The sequence below is a fragment of the Xenopus laevis genome, chromosome 9_10L (assembly GCF_017654675.1).
Source record: "Xenopus laevis strain J_2021 chromosome 9_10L, Xenopus_laevis_v10.1, whole genome shotgun sequence".
In the NCBI taxonomy this organism is placed as follows: Eukaryota; Metazoa; Chordata; class Amphibia; order Anura; family Pipidae; genus Xenopus; species Xenopus laevis.
The window spans coordinates 112,070,402-112,079,482 of record NC_054387.1 but is presented as its reverse complement, the minus strand read 5'-3'; the positions used below and the strand labels follow the sequence as shown (position 1 = coordinate 112,079,482).

The 9,081-nt window shown below is 42.2% G+C and overlaps 1 pseudogene; it reads left to right on the top strand.

The window, feature by feature from the left end:
* Positions 1-216: 216 nt before the first annotated feature.
* On the top strand, positions 217-1,753 carry LOC121397973 (annotated as a pseudogene).
* Positions 1,754-9,081: the final 7,328 nt, after the last annotated feature.

The window sequence follows — 9,081 nt, the reverse complement described above, 5'->3', positions numbered from 1 at the left end:
TCCAGCAATCACCAGGGCAATCCTGTGCCCATCCAAAAGACAATATCCAAAATTAGATTACTGTATACCTCAAATACCACAGGTTATTGAGGGGGAAACAAAAACAAAATAATCACATTAAGTAATAATATAGTGTAGTATTTTTGGGCAGTGCCTCTTATTTTTAACACCCTTAGTGCTTCCTTTATATTTCAATTTGTGCATGTCAGCTAAATTATGTTACCTGATGAAGGGGCCAGCCCCCGAAACGTTGTGCATCACTGTGACGTTAATAAACACGTAAAGGGTAGACCCCTATTGCATATGCTCCTGTGTGCCGGTTCCTCCTTTTGGTTCTCTAGGCTAAATTATGTTCTCCATTGGTGAAAGTTATATTAACCAAACATTTTGTGATTATTTAAGTGAAAAAAAAATTTTTGAAAAAATTTGAGGAGAAAAAAAAATTATATATAATATTGAAAAACAAAAAAATAAAAATGGATTATATGAAAAAATAGAAACAAAAACAGTGATGTGGCATAACCCACACTTTAAATTATATTGATTTTTCCAATGTTGTAGATGGCATATATTCATAGATTAGTGAAAAAATCAATCCTTAGAGCCGCACTGCTCCTGGTGGTATATTATACTCACAGTACATAAGAGAATGTAGGCATTGGATATAATCGGTAGTTCACTCTACTCTCAATCTTCTTTTAGCCTTACTTGGGCAAAAACAAAGTGACATGTGCAGAAGAGCTTTTATAACTTTAATAAATAGTTAAAAATACACTCACAGACGTTCTTGATAAAACCGCAAATAAAATCAATGTGAAAATCTCTGTGAACCGCTCCCGGTTTCTTAGCGTCCTTTACAGTCCACTGCGCATGTTCGCAGCACAATTTCCAAAACTTTGGCAAGTTTCATGGAATATGGAGAAACCTGCTACTTGTTTAATAAGAGCCTGGAACAGAATTTCATGCCTGACAACTTTTTAGGGAATCAGAGTGACATAGATGAAACATCTTGAAAGCAACTCATCACCACCATGATAACTGTGCACAGGACCTATAAACTGGACTTTGAGACCCTGTGACTCGCTGTCAACTATCTGGAAAGGTTTCTGGCCTGCACTCCCCTAAAAGCTGCCAGTCTGAAGGTCGTGGGTGCCACTTGTCTTTGTTTGGCCTGTAAGGTAATGGAGAAAAGTCTCCTTAGAAAAGACAAGTTTCTACAGCTGTTCTGTGAAGATGGATTCACAGCTCCCTTAATGTCCCATTTAGAACAGTTGGTATTAAGTAGGCTATGTTTCTGTCTGACGGATCCCACTATCGATTATTTCCTGGAACACTTTTCTCTTCTAAGAATGTCCCACAAGGAATGTCCGGCTGTCAAAATCGACAGAGCAGCCAATGCCCTCACAGCTGCTAGAGGAATTGCAGCACTGAGCATTTCAAGGTATGGACTCTGTTCCCACCCACCATCTCTTCTGGCTCAGTGCTGCCTTAGAGCTGCAGACCAAATATTCCAATACGACACCTGGAATAGAGCGCACCCTAGAGACTGTCCAGGCCTCCTATGACAGGAGTGCATGGGTAACATCACTCACCTGGTATCGACCAACAACATCTTCTTGCGCAACATGATGCCAGGCGTGTTTCCAGAGACCTTTCCAGACTTGGTTCCACCACCAACTAAGAAGTAGAAGGCTCTTCACAAATGCCATCAGAAGGCAGGAGATCAGCCACAGTGACATCAAGAAAGGAAGCAGCTCATGGTACCTGGAGGCAGCAGGTAGGAGTATTGTGATACATTCACCCTGAAATACACTAAAAATAGCGTCAAATATATATTACACACACACACCTACATATACACTGAGCCATAGATTTATCTGGGAAAGCACTAACCAAAAAAGCATTTTGGCAATAGCTTAAAATTAGATGTTAACCCCTAAAAGTAGACCCCCGAGCCTAACTGGTACTATATAGATTCTGGCAGATGCCAAAGGGGCTGCTAAAAGATCCAACAGGCAACCATGGCACCGGGCCTGTTGCGGCCGCTTAGGCCTCTGTATACTTGGCATGCCAGGGCTTATTTTGAATCCCAGTCTGGATGTGTTAGACCCTCACTGTAAGACCAGTTTGTATATTCACTCCCATGTGTTTCAGGGGATCAGGGGACTGGGGGTACAGTTCTTATTTTTATTATACATTTTGGGTAACACACACACAGAAAGAGAATCATTGGAATGGAGAGTGAAAAAGCAAAGGAAACTTGCCTAAAGGCAAATGCATCCACTTAAAGGGCCTTGGAATCCTATTAAATATCCCAGATACAGCAGGCCAGTAGAACTTGGGATATGGTCCCACTCCCAAAAATAGAGACAGTACTAGTTGGAGAGGCATTACAGTACCTTTAGGGGCCTAGGCTAAAGCACAGTTTAATATATACGCACACAGAGAAGATGGTATTTTCTAAGGTGTTGGTTAAAACTGGATCCTAAAACATTTGTATAGAGATGGGTGGTAACTATGGCCAACAGGTTTTGGTTCCTGGTGATTTTCCTATACTGCCAAAAAGAAATTAGGGAACATTGGTGCCTATATACGGGTGGCAGAAGAGAAAGGGGGGAAACAGGTATGTACAGGGCTATAGTTGAGATCTGTGGGGGGGTACATAGGGATCCCTTTGATGTGGCTACTGGGGAGAGCAGAGGGATATGTACAGGGCTGCTAGGAGTTCATAGTGTGATTCAGTACATTGTGGTTGCCTTTGGGAAAACACAGGTTGTGGGGAGTGTAATCTACTGTATATGGGGCTAATAAGCACAAAGTCATCCAGATCTATGTGGCTACTGGGAAAGCACCACTGGAACCATCACTAGTTATAAATGTTGTAGCCGTATGGGCCCACAGCATAATAATGATGGAGCTAAAACTGGCACCAATGGACTGTGGAGCAGTGGAAACATCTTCTGCAGAGATTGAACTGAACTTCACCACCTGGCAGCCTGACAGTTGAGACTGGGTTTAAGATGCCAGTAGGACACAACCAATTGACAAGACTCCATTCATACCGAAGTCTGGGGTATATGTGAACCAGCCCGTAAGGCTAAACCCCCCTCTGCACCCTCCTGTTAAACTGGCACCACTGTTCCTCATACCAAATAAAGGTATTGGTGATGTCAAACTTACCACTTCACCAGCACATGGCACACTACTGCAATATACTCAGGGACCCAGAAATATCAACATGTAATACCCTTATATGTTCTGGGTGCATGTAGCTCCACAATGGGCTCAAAACTTGACCGCCTTGAGAATATTCTGCAAGCTGCCAATGGAAATCCGTGGAAGAGGCTGGGCGATTTTTCATTTCTTTTTTAAATTTCAAAAAATAAATTTATAGGCACCCGAAGGCCGCCCCCCAAAACCGCGTGATTTTTTTGTGAACGTTCCGATTTCACAATTTTTCGCAAATTTTTCACAGTTTCGCTAATTTTGCGGAAGAAATTCGACCCGCTACTCCCACTACTCCATGTCTGTCTGTGGGAGATTGGGGGTTGCTTTGGTAAAGTATCTGGGGTCAGAATTTTGTGGATAAGCTGCCTGTGTTCATCATTTCTAGGCTTCTATACACCGCTAATAATAATATATCTCATGGGATGTTGCTAGTAAGGATGTAGAGCAGGGATCGCCAACCAGTAGCTCATGAGCAACATGTTGCTCACCAACCCCTCTGATGTTGCTCCCAGTGGCCTCAAAGCAGGAGCTTATTTTTGAATTCCAGGCTTGGAGGCAAGTTTCGGTTGTATAAAAACCAGGTGCACTGCCAAACAGAGTCTCAATGTAGGTTGATAATCCACATAGGGGCTACCAAATGGCCAATCACAGCACTTATTTGGCACCCCAAGAATATTTTTCATGCAAGGGTTGCTCCCCAACTCCTTTTACTTCTGAATGTTGCTCACAGGTTGAAAAGGTTGGGGATCCCTGATGTAGAGTATACACGGATAATGACAGTATCCAGCACTGAGCTAGAAGCTTCATTACCCAGTGTATGTGGGCTCAGTGCTGGATAATGAGATTGCAGAGTTTTGCTCTAATAACGTCCATCCTGCCCTTATTCTTTGATCATGAGCAGAGCCGTCTGTGTATTCATTCTGGTACAGCAGCAACAAACTCCTTAGTTGAGACTTTGAGCAATAGCAGCTGGTGGTATTTATCTGCATGTGATATACTGTAGTTAAAAAGGAAGATACGTGACCTGAAGACGGCTGGTTTGTAAGGCAGGACTCACAGACTGCTAATATGCTTGTGATCTCCACTGTAAAATCAAATTTTTTTATATTTTGCAGCCAACACCCAAAATAAGAGGCAGTAGCTAACCTAGATGCTAGATGACACAGATCAGGGCCAGATTTGTGGAAAGGCTACAAAGGCCCGGGCATAGGGCGGCAGAATTTTAAGGGGGGCAAGCTGCCCAATCACTAGGGTTGCCACCTTTTCTGGAAAAAAATACCGGCCTTCCTATATTTTTATGGATTGTCTCTATAAATAACATTGACATAAAGCAACATTTTTACCGGTCAGGCCAGTAAAATTCCAGCCAGGTGGCAACCCTACCAACCACACCCGCATTGGGTCAGAAGTAGGGATTTGGCCAGGATTCGGCCTTTTTCAGCAGGATTCAGATTCGCATATGCAAATTAGGATTTGGATCGGTATTCGGGCGAATCTTTCATGAAGGATTGAGGGGTATGGCCGAATCCAAAATAGGATTCGGTGCATCCCTATTCAGAAGCACTGGTGATTCGCAGGAGATACAATAGTTTTTAAAATTTCCTGAGCATCAATACCCAGTACTCCGAACCCGATGCTGAAAATTTGTGCATGTGCGCAGGAAGAAAAGGGGTCGGGGGTGATGAACGCCAGAGGGCCTAGGGTGCCTGCGATGTAAATCCGGCCCTGATGTTAATATGAAAGTTTGAGGGAATGTCATCATTTATTAAGAGTGAGTAGATCCCAAGTGCACCCTTTCATACCTGTGAATGGCTTGAGATAAGCCACTCACCTGAGTGCAACTGGAATAGAATGGTTGACAGTCACTCTCTTAAAGAGAAGTCAACCCTTTAAGAAAAAAACACATACCCCCACCCCACAGAGACCCTCTCCCTCCTCCCCCCAGCCTAACTGCCCCCCATACTATACGTTACTTACCGCTCGTCACAGATTCCGGCATCGGAGTTCCACGCAGCCATCTTCCAGGTCTTTGTGTCTTCTTGCGGCACTTCAGCAATTTTCGTGAGTGACGCAAACCGGCAAATTGCATCCAACATGCCGATCTCCCAGTCAGCTTGCCGAAGACCCGGAAGATGGCTGCATGGAACTCCGATGCCAGAATCTGTGCCGAGGGGTAAGTATAAAGTATGGGGCATTCCCCCGGGGGGGCAGTTACGCTGGGGGGAGGAGGGAGGGGGGTCTCCGGGGGTGGGGTATATGGGTTTTTTTCTGAAAGGGTTGCTTCTCCTTTAAAAGGCAAGAGTGTAATGGCCATATCCACAGGTAATGAAATGACAGTGTATTTTTTCAGAGTATGAAGTAGAGTTCAGTTTGCCTTGGTTAACAGCAAGTCTAGAAGCAGCCCTTTTTGGCATGAAGAGAACATATGTAATTGTAAGGGAGTTGCAGTCCTGCAATACTGTAGTCCTAATGTACTGTTCCTTTTTCTCTGTAATAATAAAACAGTAGCTTGTATTTGATCCCAACTAAGATATAATTAATCCTTATTGGAAGCAAAACCAGCCTATTGGGTTTATTTCATGTTTACATGATTATCTAGTAGACTTAAGGTATGAAGAAAAAAATTACAGAAAGATATGTTATCTAGAAAACCCCATGTCCCGAGCATTCTGGATAACAGGTCCCATACCTGTATTTGTGAGCAGGGCTTGATTTATACATAGGGTGCCCCTAGGCCGTACCAATTGCCCCCTTTCCCCTACACATACCTCCTAACTGTACTATTTTTAGTGGGACAGTCCCTCTTTTAACAGCTCAATCTGCAGTCCCTCGTTTGTTCTGGAAAGTCCTGATTTTCTCTGCACTGACTTTCTAACTTAATTGGCTTTTGGCAGAGAGCCCAGAACAGCCACAGCTGCAGATAAGATACTTTTGTAACATTTTTGAGATAAGCAAATAAGTAATTGTAATAATATCAGATAACAGGTCTCTTGGGAAAAGTTAGACTCAAAGCTTAAAGGGCAATTCACCTTCATTAGCAAAACTGTAATAACTGGAAAAAAAACACAGAATTATGTTCAAACTTTCATAACCTGCCAAATTTTGTAAAATGAACATGGTAATTAAGGGGTGTGGCCACAAAAATGGGTGTGGTCAAAACAATTTGGCCGCACTACGCATGGCAACTTTTTGGCCATGTTTCCAAAATGTTGGGGTATGCCTTCCTATGCATGCGCACACTTGTCATCCCTAAAAATCTTCCTTTCCACAAATCCGGGCCTGTTTGTGAATTTGTTAGGAGCAAAGGGGGCCTGACCAAAACTCGAACCTCCAAGGCAGACTTATAAAATATCCAACAACTTCTGCTCAAATGTGACAGTAAAAACACATTGTTGAAGCATCACAGTGATAAAAAAAACCTTTGTACTAAAGAACATTTAGGAATACACAGCCTATCGGAAAGCTATGAACATATGGAGCTCAGGAATAGATTATTTTAATGAAGGAGGTGCCTCCTGTTCATACTTGATGCAAATACTGGAATTGGGCGACAGTGAAAAAGCATCTTTCTTTTATTAAAGTAAGATTTGATATCCTATTTATTCCTGAGCTGTAAATATATGATAAATTGCTTTTATTAAAAGGCCTGTTTTGTTCTGCATTGTGTTTGCAATCAGGTCTTCAGCCATCTTTAATCTGCCTCTATTAAACATTAGATGATACATATTTATGAACTGCTTCTGTATTTTAAAATGCAAGTATTATTTTTATAGAAATGGGGCAGAGTAAGTGAATATGCTTTTATGATATTCTCATTAGCTGCCCTTTAACGTATTCTAAAAAAATATTTGAGCTGGAAGTGAGGCCCCTGAAATCCTGCATGGAGCCTGTCAGTGCTTTAGTATGTTCTATTCCCAATGTAATGTGTAAGCTGGGTGCTTGTTATACCCCAGTATCAAAGCTCCAGAGAATCCTATTGCGATCGCCTGTACAATAATTGATTTTTTAAGAAACTCTCACACAGCTTTATCTTTTCAAGTTTCATCCGCATGTCTCACAGTCAGCAGCCGAGATAATTAGCTGGAAGGCCTTAGTTTAAAGGATACAGAGCAAAGAACAGGGTGAGTAACGTGTGAAACTGCCAGGGAATATTAGGATACACATTGCAAATCAGATCTTTTTAATGATAGCTAGTGATGGGCAAATTTCTCCGAAGAATTTGCAAATTTCCCGCAAACATCAATTTTAACGCCAGCGTTAAAGTCAGTAGGCGTCCGCATAGTATTGACGCGCGATGGTTTTGATGCGAGTGACTTTTCCGACGTACATCCACATTTTTTTGACGCAGGTGAATTTTCGCAAAACAAAATGTGGAAATTTGCCTCGAATTCGTGAGTGTGAATTTATTCGCCCATCACTAATGATAAACTGTGCTTGGGACAGCTCCCAAACAGGAACCCTTAGAACCGATATTGCTCCTAACCCCCGAAAACTGAGCAAAACCCTGTTGTTATATTAGTCAGAACGGCGAACAGGAAGTTCAGAAAATATTTCCTTTAAAATGAAAGGAGAAGAAGGGTCACACTATCATATAATGATGGCAGGAATTGCTCAAATACCAACGCAACTATTAAAGGAGAACTAAATCCCTCAAAATTAATATGGCCACAAATGCTATATATTTTCTTTATTGAATTTACTGAACCAGCCTAAAGGTTCAGCATCTCTCTAGTAATAATTATCCAGGCCTTCATAGTTGTCACAGGAGTTTTCCCATCGTTTTCTGTTTGAAGTGTCTGTGACACGCACATGCTCAGTGGGATTTGAGCAGCTTGAGAATCTAAGCTTAGAGGTTTTTTTGCAAATTATTAAGCAGGAAATGAGGTCATATAAGATGATGCTACAGGGCTAATTATTAAATTCTAATGATAATTGTGCTGGTTTCTGAGTTCATTCAAAAACATCTGTAGCTGTCTCATGCTGATTCTTAAATCGGATTCGTTGAGCTCATATGGAATATTCCAGTCTGTATGGAAGAAAGGGGGCTCACACTCAGACTTAAAGGCACTAAAGAAGACTTCCAGAAAAGAGCAGCAACTCCAAGCTTCTCCAGCTTGTTTAATAAATATAGATTCATTGCACTGTTAAGGTGGCCATACACGGATAGATCCGCTCGTTTGGCGATGTCGCCAAACGAGCGGATCTCCCTCCGATATGCCCACCTTGAGGTGGGCAATATCGGGCTGATCCGATCGTGGGCCCTAGGGCCCAACGATCGGATCCTAGCGTTCACCAAACGGGCGGTCGGATCGCGGGACCGCATCAACGAACAGATGCGGCCGCGATCCGACGGGATTTTTAATCCCATCCGATCGACATCTGGCCGACTTTCGGCCAGATCTCGATCGGGGAAGCCCGTCGGGGGCCCCCATACACGGGCCAATAAGCTGCCGACACGGTCTGTCGGCAGCTTTTATCGGCCCGTGTATGGCCACCTTTAGGCTGGTGCCAAAAAAACCAAAAACATTGTATATTTTTACAGAATAAAAGCTTTTTCTTTGAAATGAGTCTTTAGGATAGCGCATTAAAGATAAGACCCAAATAATACCATTGCTTAAATGCTGGTGAGTCAAAAGTCTAGTACATTTTTATTGATTTCCTTGTGTTGAGCAGGGTTGGAGTTTCATAACATACACTGGATAATTGCTAGATTAAATTACCTGCCATAAGGAACAAAGCATGATGTGGTTGCAAAAATATATATAATACAAAGTCATCTGAATATTGTTTAATATCTTAAAATATATTGCTTCAATTTCGCTTATATATGAAAACAATACATTATTCCTGCCT